This window comes from Gorilla gorilla, chromosome 12, assembly GCF_029281585.2.
Source record: "Gorilla gorilla gorilla isolate KB3781 chromosome 12, NHGRI_mGorGor1-v2.1_pri, whole genome shotgun sequence".
Classification (NCBI taxonomy): domain Eukaryota; kingdom Metazoa; phylum Chordata; class Mammalia; order Primates; family Hominidae; genus Gorilla; species Gorilla gorilla.
The window spans coordinates 32,817,847-32,831,909 of record NC_073236.2 but is presented as its reverse complement, the minus strand read 5'-3'; positions in this window follow the sequence as shown (position 1 = coordinate 32,831,909).

Sequence of the window (14,063 nt, the reverse complement as noted above, 5' to 3'; positions counted from 1 at the left end):
TTCTGCCTGGCAACAGTGGGGTGTGGAAGTGTGTTGGGGGGTGGATCTTTCACCAATAGTTAAGCACCATCTTCTTGATGCTGACCTTGTGATACTGAGTTCTCATGAGATCTGGTTGTATAACAGACTGTGGCATCTTTGCTCTGTCTTGCTTCTACTCCTGGAATATGAAACATTTCATTGCCGCTTGGCCTTCTGGTATAAATGGGAGGCTTCCTGAGTCCTCCTAAAAGCAGAAACCACTATGCTTTCCTTACAGCCTCCAGAACTGTGAGTCAATTCAACCTCTTTTCTTTATGTACATGCAGAAAATCAGTGCTGTGAAGTGAAGCTATGAAATGCCTTCAAGGCCTTTTCCCCAATCTTTTGACTGGTAGCACTGGGCTTCTTTGATGCTAATATCTGAAGCCTTCTTGAAGTTTTCCCCTGATAATGGACTTTTCTTCTTTTACCACATTGCCAGGCTGTGACAAAGATAGCTGAAAATGTAGAAGCAGGTTCAGAATTCAGTAATGGCCAGAGATTAGAGCGTTTGGAGAGCTTGGAAGAAGACAGGAAGATGAGGGAAAGTTTGGACCATTGTAATGACTTGTTAGTTGTGATTAAAAGGCTGACAGAAGGATGGACAGTGAAGGCCAGGCTTAGAAGGTCTCAGATGAAAATGAGAAACTTACTGGGAACAGGGGCCAAGGTTTTGTTGTTTTGCCTTAGCAAAGAATTTGACTGCACAGTGTCCCTGCTCTGGAGATCTGGGAAACTTTGAACTTGAGGGTGAAGATTTAGGGTCTATCTGGTGGAATGAACTTCTAAGCAGCAAAGCTCAAGAGTTGTCCTGGCTACGTTGAACAGCCTGTGGTATTATGTGTGACCAAAGAAATGACCTTGAATTGAAACTTATATTTAAATGAGAAGCAGAGCTTAATCCTTTGGAAAATTTGCAACCTGGCAAAGTGGTCAAAAAGAAAAGCTGAATTTCAGGGAGAAAATTCCAGAAGCCTTTGGATATTTGCATAAAAAAGGAGCCCAGTGCTAATAATTCAAGACAATGGGAAAAAAGGCCTTGAAGGCATTTCAAAGACCTTTGTAGCAGCCCTTGTTGTCACTGGCCCTGGGGCTTAGGAAAAAAGAATGTTTTTTCTAGGCCAGCCCTATGGCCCCACTGCTATGTGCAGCCTCAGGACACTGCTGCCTGCACCCCTACACCTTCATCTCCAGCTCCAGCCATGGCTGAAAGATGCACAGGTACAGCTTGGGTCACTGCTTCAGGGGTGCAAGCTCCAAGCCTTTGTGGCTTCCACATAGTGTTAAGCCAGCAGGTGCACACAGCACAAAACTAGAGGCTTTGGAGCCTTTGTCTAGACTCCAGAGCATGTATGGGAAAGCCTGGGTGTCCAGGCAGAAGCTTTTCCAATGGGCAGAGCCTCATGGTAAACCTTTACTCGGGCATTGCAGAACAAGCATATAGGGTTGGAGCCCCCATACAGGGAGGCACCATTTTCCAGACCCCAGATTCATAGACCCACCAACAGCTTGCACTCTTAGTGTTGAAAAGCTATTGGCACTCAACAGCAGCCCAGCCATTGAGGGCAGCTTTGGGGAAAGACGTTGCCATGCCACAGGTTCTGAGCTGCCCAAAGCCTTGGGAGCCCAGCCATCTCACCACCCTGTGCTCTGGATGTGAGATGTAGTTTCAAAAAAGATTATTTGGAGCTGTAGGATAGAATGAATGGCCTGCTAGGTTTTTGACTTGCATGGAGTCTGTAAGTCCCATCTGTGTTTTGCACTTCTTTCTGGCAAAATTCTTCTTTTTGTCAGGGAATGCTTACCCAATGCCTGGACAAGCATTGTACCTTGGAAGTAGTTAACTTGCTTTGTATTTCAGAGGCTCAGGGATAGAAGGGACGGTAGCCTTGTCTCAGATGAGACTTTGGGCTTTGGACATTTGAGTAAATGCTGGGATGAGTTAAGACTTTGGGGGGCTGTAGAGAAGGCATCATTGTATCTTGCAGTGTGAGAAGGACATGAGATTTGGGGGGCCAGGGGCAGAATAATATGATTTGGCTCTGTGCCTCTACCAAAACTCATGTGTAATTGTAATGGGGAATGTTAAAGCTGGGGCTTGGTGGAAGGTGATTTATTCATGGTGGACAGTGGGCGTTGGAAGTGTGGGTGTGAGAAGAATGGGGGTTCATGGTGGGGGTGGTCGTGAAACATGGAGATGGGGGCAGATCCTTCACAAATGGTTAAACGCTATCTCCTTAATCCTGTCTGTGTGATAGTGAGTTCTCATGATAAATGAATACTCTCCTGCTGGCTTCTGGGCTTGCATTGGGCCTGTGTCCCAATTGTGTTATTTTTCTGGGAAAATCTTCCCTTTGGATTGAGAAAGCTTACCCATCACTGTAACTTGAAAGTAACTTGAAAGAAAAGAACTCCCATTTCCCTTCATGGACTCATAGGCAGAAGGGACTGTAGCATTGTCCTGGATGAAACTTGAACTTATTACATTTGAGTTACTGCTGGAATGAGTTAAGACTTTTGGAAACTTTTCAAAAGGCACGTTTGTATTTTGCTCTGTGAGAAGGACATGAGATTAGGGGGTCTCAGGGTCAGAATAATATGGTTTGGCTGTGTTTACCTACAAAAACTCATGGGGAATTGTGCTCCCGAATGTTGGAAGTGCAGCCTGGTGGGAGGTGATAGAACCATAAATGGGAGATTGGTGGGGGTGGAAGGAAAAACAAGTGTGTAGGGTCGGGAGGTGTAGGCTGGCAGTAGGGTGGTGGGAGGTTGGGGGGTAGTAGGAAGGGGGAGTAGCCTCCTGCAGAGGCAGAGGCTCATGGAAAACCTCTACTAGGAAGTGCACCTGTGGCTTTGCAGGATTTAGCCCCATGGCTGCTCTCATGGGCTGGTCTGTTCTTGTGTGCCTGTAGCTTTTCCACACTGAGAATGTGAGGTGTTGGTGGGTCTATGAATCTGGGGTCTGGAGGATGGTGGCCTCCTGCATGGGGGCTCCAAGCCCATATTTTCCTTCTGCACTGCCCTCGTAAGGTTTTGCAAGAGGCTCTGCCTCTGCAACAGGCTTCTGCCTGGAAACAGTGGGGGGTGGGGTGGTGGTAGGGGGTGGATCTTTCACCAATGGTTAAACACCATCTTCTTGATGCTGACCTTGTGATACTGAGTTCCAATGAGATCTCATTGTATAACAGTGTGGAACCTTCTCCTCTCTCTGTCTTGCTCCTACTTCTGCCATATAAAATGTCCCATTGCTGCTTGGTCTTCTGGTATGATTGGGAGGCTTCCTGATTCCTCCTAGGAGCAGGAGCCTCTATGACTCTTTTAAAGCCTGCAGAGCCATGAGCCAGTTCAACATCTTTTCTTTATGATCTTACAGAAAATTAGTGCTCTGAAGTGGAGGTATAAAATGCCTTCAAGGTCTTTTCCTTCTTGTCTTGGTAATCAGCTCTCAGCTTCTTTTCATGCAAATATCTGTAGCCTGCATGAATTTTCCCCCTGTAAATAGACTTTTCTTCTTTTACCACACTGACAGGCTGCAACAAAGAGAGCTGAAAATGTAGAAGCAGGTTGAGAATTGTGTAACAGCCAGAGGTTGGAGAGTTTGGAGGACTTGGAAGAAGACAGGAAGATGAGGGAAAGTCTGGACCATTGTAGAGACTTGTTAAATAGTTATAATTAAAAGGGTGACAGAAGGATGGATAGTAAAGGCCAGGCTTAGAAGGTCTCAGATGAAAATGAGGAGTTTACTGGGAACAGGAGCCAAGGTTACATTTGTTTTGCTTTAGCAAAGAATGTCACTGCACTGCCCCTAACCTGGAGATCTGTGAAACTTTGCACTTGAGGGTGATGGTTTCAGGTGTATCCGGCAGAATGAACTTTTGGCAGCAAAGCTCAAGAGGTGTCCTGTCTGTGTCCTGGTCTTCTGTGTGACCAAATAAATGACCTCAGTTAGAAACATATTTAAATGAGAAGCAGAGCTTAAAAGTTTGAAAAATTTGCAGCCTGGTCAAGTGGTCAAAAAGAAAAGCTGATTTTCAGTGGGAAAATTCAAGACAGCTTCAGAAGCTTGCATAAAATGGAGCCCAGTGCTAACAGCCAAGACAACAGGGAAAAGGCCTTGAAGGCATTTCAGAGACCTTTGCAGCAGCCCTTGCTGTACAGGCCCTGAAGCCTAGGACAGAAGAATGGTTTTCTAGGACAGAATGGTTTCCTGGCCCAGCCCCATGGTCCCCTGCTGTGTGTAGCCTCAGGACACAGCTGCCTACATCCCTGTAGCTCCTGCTGCAGCCATGGCTGAAAGATGCACAGGTACAGCTTGGGTCACTGCTTCAGGGGTGCAAGCTCCAAGCCTTGGTGGCTTCCACATAGTGTTAAGTCAGCAGGTGCACAGAGCACAAGACTAGAAACTTCGGAGTCTTCATCTTCTAGACTCCAGAGTATGTATGGAAAATCCTGGGTTTCCAGGAGAAGCTTTTCCAACAGACAGAGCCTCATGGTAAACCTCTACAAGGATGGTATAGAAGGAACATATACGGTGGGAGCCCCCACACTGGGAGGCACCATTCTCCAGACCCCAGATTCATAGACCCACCAACAGCTTGCACCCTTAGTGTTGAAAAGCTACTGGCACTCAACAGCAGCCCAGCCCATGAGGGCAGCTTTGGGGAAAGACCTTGCCATACCACAGGTGCTGAGCTGCCCAAGGCTTTGGGAGACCAGCCATCAAACCACCCTCTGCTCTGGATGTGGGATGTAGATTCAAAAAATATGACTTGGAGCTCTATGATGGAATGACTGGCCTGCTGGGTTTTTGACTTGCATGGGGTCTGTAAGTCCCATCTGTGTTTTGTGCTTCTTTCTGGCAAATTTCTTCCTTTTGGCTGGGAATGCTTACCCAATGCCTGGACAAGCATTGTACCTTGAAAGTAGTTAACTTGCTTTGTATTTCAGAGGCTCAGGGATAGAAGGGACTGCAGCCTTGTCTCAGATGAGACTTTGGGCTTTGGACATTTGAGTAAATGCTGGAATGAGTTAAGACTTTGGGGGACTGTAGAGAAGGCATCACTGTATTTTGCAAAGTGAAAGTAACATGAGATTTGGAAGGCCAGGGGCAGAACAATATGATTTGTCTCTGTGCCCCAACCAAAACTCATGTAGAATTGTGATGGGGAATGTTAAAAGTGGTGCTTGGTAGATGGTGAATTAATCATGGCAGACAGTTGGGATTGGAAGTGAGGGTGTGGTAAGTTTGGGGGGTTTATGCTGGGGGTGGGGGTGAAAGATGGGGCTGGGGGGGCAGATCTTTCACAAATGGTTAAACAGTATCTCCTTTTAAACAGTCTGTGTGAAAGTGAGTTCTCGTGATGAATGCGTACATACTCTCCTGGCTTTTGGACTTGCATTGGACCTGTGTCCCAATTGTGTTATTTTTCTGGAAAATTTCTTCCCATTGGACTGAGAAAGCTTACCCAATGCCTGTACCATCATTGTATCATGAAAGAGACGCACTCCCTTTTACATTCAGGGACTCAGAAGCAGAAGGGACTGCAACCTCGTGTTGAATGAGACTTTAATCTCTTTACATTTGAGTTACTGCTGGAATGAGTTAAGACTTTTGGAAACTTCTGAAAAGCCTTGTTTGTATTTTACTCTGTGAGAAGGACATGAGATTCAGGGGTGTCAGGGTCAGAGTAATATGGTTTGGTGGTGTTTTCCTACAAAAGATCATGGGAAATTGTATTCCTGAATGTTGGAGGTGGGGCCTGGTGGGAGGTGATTGAATCATGGGTGGGAGGGGGTTGCGGGTAGAAGGAAAAAGAAGTGGGTAGGGTGGGGAGGAGTAGGTTGGCAGTAAACTGGTGAGAGGGTGGTGGGTAGTAGGATGTGGGAGTAGCCTCCTGCAGAGGCAGAGCCTCATGGAAAACCTCTACTAGGGCGGTGCACCTGTGGCTTTGCAGGGTTTAGTCCCTTGGCGGCTCTCATGGGTTGGGCTGGTGTTGAGTGCCTGTAGCTTTTCCATACTGAGGGTGCGAGCTGTTGGTGGGTCTATAAATCTGGGGTCTGGAGGATGGTAACCTCCTGTGTGGGGGCTCCAAGCCCATATTTTCCTTCTGCACTGCCCTAGTAGAGGTTTTCCAAGAGGCTCTGGCTCTGCAACAGGCTTCTACCTGGAAACAGTGGTGGGGTGGGGGTGTTGGGGGGGACAGATCTTTCACCAATGATTAAGCATCATCTTCTTGATGCTGATTTTGTCATAGTGAGTTGTCATGAGATCTGGTTGTATAACAGGGTGTTATACCTCTTTCCTCCTTCTGTCTTGCTCCTACTTCTACCATATGAAACATCCCATTGCCGCTTGTTCTTCTGGTATGATTGGGAGGCTTCCTGATTCCTCCCAGAAGCAGAGGCCTCTATGATTCCTTTAAAGCCTGCAGAACCATGAGCCAGTTCAACCTCTTTTCTTTATGATCTTACAGAAAATTAGTGCTTGGAAGTGGAGCTATGAAACGCCTTCAAAGCCTTTTTCTTATTGTCTTGGCAATCAGCACTCAGCTTCTCTTCATGCAGATATCGGATCCCTTTGTGAATTTTTCCCCTGAAAATGGACATTTCTTCTTTTTACCGCATTGATAGGCTGCAATAAGGATGGATAAAAATGTAAAAGCAGGATCACAAGAGGGTAAGAGCCAGAGGTTGGAAAGTTTGGAGGCCTTGGAAGAAGTCAGGAAGATGAAGGGAAGTTTTGACCATTGTAGAGACTTGTTAAATAGTTATAATTAAAAGGGTGACAGAAGGATGGACAGTGAAGGCCAGGCTTACAAGGTCTCAGATGACAATGAGGAATTTACTGAAAAGAGGAGCCAAGGTTACTTTGGTTTTGCCTTAGCAAAGAACGTCGCTGCATGATGCCCCTAACCTGGAGACCTATGAAACTTTGAACTTGAGGGTGATGATTTAGGGTGTATCTAAATCATAGGCATGAACTTTTGGCAGCAAAGCTCAAGAGGTATCTTGTCTGTGTACAAAAGCCTGTGGTCTTCGGTGTGACCAAATAAATGATCTCAAGTAGAAACTTATATTTAAACGAGAAGCAGAACTTAAAAGTTTGGAAAATTTGCAGCCTGGCCAAGTGGTCAAAAAGAAAACCTGATTTTCAGTGGGAAAATCTAAGAGAGCTTTAGAAATTTGTATAAAATGGAGTCCAGTGCTAATAGCCAAGACAATGGGAAAAAGGCCTTGAAGGCATTTCAGAGACCTTTGCAGCAGCCCTTGCTGTCACAGGCCCTAAGGCCTGAGAGAGAAGAATGTTCTTCTGGGCCAGCTGCAAGGCTCCACTGCTGTGCTCAGCCACAGCACACTGCTGCCTGCATCCCTGCAGCTCCAGCTCCAGCCATGGCTGAAAGATGCACAGGCACAGCTTGGGTCACTGCTTCAGGGGTACAAGATGGAAGCCTTGGTGGCTTCTACATAGTGTTAAGCCAGCAGGTGCACAGAGCAAAAGAGGAGAGCCTTGGGAGCCTTCATCTAGACTCCAGAGCATGTACAGAAAAACCTGGGTTTCCAGGCAGAAGCTTTTCCAAGAGGCAGACCCTCATGGGAAAACTTTTCTAGGGCATTACAGAAGGAACATATTAAGTTGGAACCCCCACACATGGAGGCACCATTCTGCAAACCCAGATTCATAGAGCTACCAACAGCTTGCACCCTCAGTGTGGAAAGCTACAAGTGCTCAACACTAGCCCAGCCCATGAGGGCAGCTGTGGGGGAAAGACCCTGCAAAGCCACAGGTGCATAGCTACCCAAGGCCTTGGGAGCCCAGCCATCACAACCCTGTGTTCTGGATGTGGGATTTGGATTGAAAAGTGATGATTTGGAGCTGTACAATGGAATGACTGGCCTGCTGGGTTTTTGACTTGCATCGGATCTGTAAGTCTCATCTGTATTTTGAGCTTCTTTCTGGCAAAGTTTTTTCTTTTGGCTGGGAATTCATACCCAATGCCTGTACAATCATTGTACCTTGAAAGTAATTAACTTACTTTGTATTTCAGAGGCTCAGAGGCAGAAGGGACTGCAGCCCTGTGTCAGATAAGACTTTGGGCTTTGGATACTTCAGTAAAGGCTGGAATGACTTAAGACTTTGGGGGACTGTAGAGAAGGCATCATTGTATTTTGCAGTGTGTCAAAGATATGAGATTTGGGGGAACTAGGGTCAGAATAATATGATTTGGTTCTGTGTCCCTACCGATACTCACGTGGAATTGTAATGGGGAATGTGAAAGTTGGGGCCTGGTGGAAGGTGATTTAATCATGGTGAAGCATGGGTGTTGGAGGTACGGGTGTGGGGAGAATGGTGGAAATTATTTTGGGAGTGGGGTCAAAAGATGAGGATGGGGGATGGATCCTTCACAAATGGTTAAACACTATCTCCTTAATGCTGTCCACATGATAGTGAGTTCTCTTGATGATTATGGAGCTTTAAGACTGAGTGAATACTGTCCTCCTGGGTTTGGACTTGCATTTGTGTTATTTTTCTGGGAAATTTATTCCCTTTGGATTGAGAAATCTTACCCAATGCCTGTACTATCATTGCACCTTGAAAGAAAAGAAATCCCTTTTGAATTCAGGGACTCATAGGCAGAAGAGAAGATAGCCTTGTCTCAGATGAGACTTTGAAGTTTTTAAATTTGGAACGAGTTAAGACTTTTGGAAAATTTTGAAAAGGCAGGACTGTATTTTGCTCTGTGAGAAAAGCATGAGATTCTGGGGTATCAGGATCAGAATAATATGGTTTGGCTGTGTGTCCCTGTGAAACTCATGTGGAATTGTAATCCCAAATGCTGAAGGTGGGGCCTAGGGGAGGGGATTTAATCATGGATGGGAGGGGGTTGGGGGTGGAAGGAGAAAGGGTGGGTAGGGTGGGGAGGAATGGGTTGGCTGTAGGGTGGTGGGAGGGTGGTGGGTAGTAGGAAGGGGGAGTAACCTGCTGCAGAGGCAGTGGCTGATGGAAAACCTCTGCTAGGACAGTGCACCTGTGACTTTACAGGGTTTAGCCCCTGTGGCTGCTCTCATGGAGTGGGCTGGTGTTGTCTACCCATAGCTTTTTCACACTGAGGCTGTGAGCTGTTGCTGGGTCTATGGATCTGGGGTCTGGAGGTTGGTGGCCATCTGCGTGGGGGCTCCAAGCCCATATTTTCCTTCCACATTTCCCTAGTAGAGGTTTTCCAAGAGGATCTGCCTCTGCATCAGGCTTCTGCCTGGAAACAGTGGGAGTTGGGGGTGGGGGGCAAATCCTTCACCAATGGTTAAGCACCACCTTTTTGATGCTGACCTTGTGAGTTCTCATGAGATCTGCTTGTATAATAGGGCATGGCACCTCTTTCCTCTCTCTGTCTTGCTCCTACTCCTGCCACGTGAATCATCTCATTGCCCCTTGACATTCTGGTATGATTGGGAGGCTTCCTGAGTCCTCCCAGATTCAGAAGCCAGTATGTTTCCTTACAGCCTGAAGAATCATGAGGTTCTTTATGATCACAGAGAAAATTAGTACTGGGCAGTGGATGTATGAAATGTCTTCAAGGCCTTTTCCCTATTGTCTTGGGAGTCGGTACTCAGCTTCTTTTCATTCAAGTATCTGAGGGCTTCTTGAATTTTCTCCCTGAAAATGGACTTGTCTTCCTTTACCACATTGCCAGGCTGCAACAAAGACAGCTGATAATGTAGAAGCAGGTTCAGAAGGGGGTGGCAGACAGAGATCAGGAGAGTTTGGAGGGCTTTGAAGTCAGGAAAATGAGGAAAAGTTTGGATCTTTGTAAAGAATTGTTAACTACTTGTGATCAGAAGGCTGACAGGAAAATGGCCAGTGAAAACCAGACTTGGAAGGTCTCAGATAAAAATGAGGAACTTACTGGGAACAGAAGCCAAGGTTACTTTTGTTTTGCTGTAGCAAAGAACATGGCTGCATGGTGACCCTGCCCTGGAGATCTGTGAAACTTTAAACTTGAGGGTGATGATGCAGTGCATATCTGGTGGAATGAACTTCTAGGAAGCAAAGCTCAAGAGGTGTCTTGTCTGCATCGAACAGCCTGTGCTCTGATGTGTGACTGAGAAAATGACCTCTGGATGGGACTTACATTAAATGAGTCCCAACTCTTATATTAAATGAGAAACAGGACTCAAAAGTTTGGAAAATTTGCAGCCTGGCCAAGTGGTCAAAAAGAAAAGCTGATTTTCAGGGGGAAAATTCAGGAAGGCTTCAGAAACGTGCATGAAAAGGAGCCCAGTGCTAATAGCCAAGGCAATAGGGAAAAGCCCTTGAAGGCATTTCGGAGACCTTTGCAGCAGCCCTTGCTGTCACAAGCCCTGGGCCCTAGGAGAGAGGAATTGTTTCCTGGGCCAGTCCTGTGACCCCCTCTATGTGCAGCCTCAGGGCACTGCTGCCTGTGTCCCTGCAGCTCCAGCTCCAGCCATGGCTGAAAATGCACAGATGCAGCTTGGGTCACTGCTTCAGAGGGTGCAAGCTAGAAGCCTTGGTAACTTCCTCATAGTGTTAAGCCACTAGGTGGATGGATCATGAGACTAGAGGCTTGGGAGTCTTTTTGTAGACTTTGGAAGATGTATGGAAATGCCTGGGTGACCAGACAAAAGCATCCCAAAAATGCAGAGCCTCATAAGAAACTTCTACTAGGGCAGTGCAGAAGGAAAATATGGGGTTGGAGCCCCCACACTGGAGGCCACCGTCATGCAGACCCCAGATTCAAAGACCCACCAACAGCTTGTACCATCAGTCAGGAAAAGCTGTAGGCACTCAACACCCGCCTAGTCCATGGGGTCAGCTGTGGGGCATAAACCCTGCAAAGCCACAGGTGCAGGGCTGCCCAAGGCCTTCAGAGCCCAGCCCTCATGTCCCTGTGCCCTGGATGTGGGACAAAGTTTCAAAAAGTGTGATTTTGGAACTGTAGGATTGAATGACTGGCCTTCTGGGTTTGGAGTTTCATGGGGCCTGTAAGTCCTGTATGTGTTTTGTTCTTTCTGGCAAAATTCTTCCTTTCAGTTGAGAATGCTTACCCATTGCCTGCAGAAGCATTGTACCTTGGAAGCAGTTAACTTGCTTTATAGTTCAGAGGCTCATGTGCCTAAGGGACTATAGCCTTGTGTCAGATGAGACTTTAAGCTTTGGACATTTGTATAAATGCTGGAATGATACAAGATTTGGGGGGACTGTAGGGAAGGCATCATTGTATTTTGCAATGTGAGAAGGACATGAGATTTGGGAGCCAGGGACGGAATAATAAAGGTGGGGCCTGGTGGAGGGTGATTTAATCATAGTGGAGAGTGCGGGTTGGAAGGTGGGGGGTAGGGAGAATGAGGGGATTATGGAGGGGGTGAGGGGTGAATAGTGGTGGTGGGGGGTGGATCCTTCACAAATGATTAAACACCATCTCCTTATTGCTGTGCTTATGATAGTGAGTTCTCTTCATGATTTTGGAGCTGTGAGATTGAATGGATACTGGCCTCCTGGGTTTTGGACTTGCATTGGGTGTGTGGTTCTATTTGTGGTTTTTTCCTGGGAAATTTCTTCCCTTTGAATTGAGAAAGCTTACCCAATGCCTGTACCATCATTGTACCCTGAAAGAAAAGAACATCCTTTTAAATTCAGGGACTCATATGTGCAAGGGACTGTAGACTTGTCTCAGACGAGATGTTGAACTTTTTACATTTGAGTTAATGCTGGAATGAGTTAAGACTTTTGGAAACTTTTGAAAAGGCATGAATGTATTTTGCTCTGTGAGAAGGACATGAGATTCTGGGGTATCAGGGTCAGAATAATATGGTTTGGCTGTGTTTCTTTTCCAAAACTCCTGTGACTTGTACTCCTTAATTTTGGAGGTGGGGCCTGGTGGGAGGTGATTTAATCATGGCAGAAGGGGGTTGGGGTTGGAAGGAAAAGGGGTTGGTAGGGTGGGAAGTAGGTTGGCAGTAGGGTGGTGGGAGGGTGGTGGATAGTAGGAAGGGGGAGTAGTCTGCTTCAGAGGCAGAGGCTCATGGGAAACCTCTGCTAGGGCAGTGCACCTGCAGCTTTGCAGGCTTCAGCCCTCATGTCTGCTCTCATGGGCTAGGCTGGTGTGGAGTGCATGTAGCTTTTCCATACTGAGGATGTGAAATGTTGGTGGGCTTATGAATCTGGGGTCTGGAGGATGGTGACCTCCTATGTGGGGGCTCCAAGCCCATATTTCCCTTCTGCACTGCCATGGTAGAAGTTTCCCAGGAGGCTCTGCCTCTGCAGGAGGCTTCTGCCTGCAAACAGTGGGCGGTGGTGTGGGTGGTGTTTCCCTCACCAGTGGTTAATCTTCTTGATGCTGATCTCCTGATAGTGAGTTCTCATGAGATTTGGTTGTATAACAGGATGTGGCACCTCCTTTCTCTCTCTGTCTTGCTGCTACTCCTGCCATATGAAATATCTCATTGTCGCTTGTCCTTCTGGTATGGTTATGAGGGCCCTGATCAGTGTGGGCCTCATCAGTGGACCTAGTCAGCTGGGACTTGGTCAGTGAGGCCTATTTATTGGGGGCGTGGTCAGCAGGGGTCTGCTTAGAGAGGGTCTCATTAGGGGGACCTAGTAGTGGGGTCTTGGTGAGTGGGGACCTAGTGGCAGCCACTTGTTTGGTGTCTGGTCGGTGTAAAACTAGGCTGCAGGACTTTGTCAATGGAGACCTGGTCAGCTGGGGCTTAGTGGTGGCCTTGTCAGCATGGGCCAGGTCACTGGTGACCAGCCCAAGGGGTGCTATTCAGTGGAGGCCTGGTCACATGGGACCTAGTCAGCAGGGCCTGCTGGCCATGTCTTCATCAGTGAGGCCCTTGTCAGTGGGGCCCTGGTCAGCGCAGCCTGGTCAGTGGAACCTAATCAGTGAGGGCCTGTTCAGAGAGAGCGCATTCTGTGGTGGCTTTTGTAGCACTGGTCTGTGGGGTAACCTGGCCAGCAGGGATCTGAGCAGTGGGTGCCTATTCAGTGGGGCCTACTCACTAGGGTCACAGTCAGGGGCATCTGGTCACCTATGGCCTGGTTAATAGGGGCCTGGTCAGTGGCAGCCTGTTCCCTGGAGGCCTGGTCAGTGGAGCCTCATCTATGGTGCCAGGCAATGGGGTCATGATCAGTGGAACCTGGTCAGTGAGGCCCTGGTCAGTAAGAACCTGGTCAGTGAGGCCTAGTCAGTAAGGACCTGGTCAGTGAGGCCCTGGTCAGTAAGGTCCTGGTCAGTGGGGTCCTGGACACTGTGGGCCTAGCAGCAAGGGCCTCATTAGTGGGGCCTGGTCATGGGGTTCTAATCAGTGAGGGTGTTGTCAGGGAGGACCTGATGTGTGGGATATGGCCAGCAGGGACCTGGACCTGGTCAGCGGGGGCTGCTGAGCACTGCTGGGAGATGTCAGGTGCAATGCACGTTATTGAGGGCCCTGTGGACAGTTGGGATGGCCCAGTAGTGCCCAAAGGCCCAGTCAAAACTGGACAAAGCAGGTGTTTGGATGGACCTGGGAGATCTTGCTCAGAGATTCCAACAGGACAAAGGGAAAGGAAGGGCCACAGTGGCCGGATAGATGGTCACAGTCTATGGGCTGCACAGGATGGAGGAAGCCAGGGAACAGGCAGGGTGGGCAGCAGGGTGCAGGGAGAGGCAGGTGCATGCTGGGAGGTCAGACCCCGTGAGGGCTGTGGGGGCGTCAGGTGGGGTGGGCTCCAGGTGCACCCTCAGTGCACTGGGCAGGTCTCAGCCCAGGCTCCCTGGACCCCAGCCGGGTGATGTGGTCATTCCCTGGGGGACTGCTGTCAGGCACCGGGCACCCACCATGGGCAGCACTGTCTCATCTCAGGACTGGACTTTCTCAGATCCTGCAGAGGGCACAGCCTCCGGCCCAGGAGGGGCAGCCCCATGGTGCAGCTGGAGCTCTCCATTGGCCTGGAGTGTCCCCTGCCAGCCCTGCACTCCCTCTTCTCCTGGGTCCCACTTTTCCAGTGTCAGGAAGCAGAGGGGCTCCATCCTCCCTTCGTTATG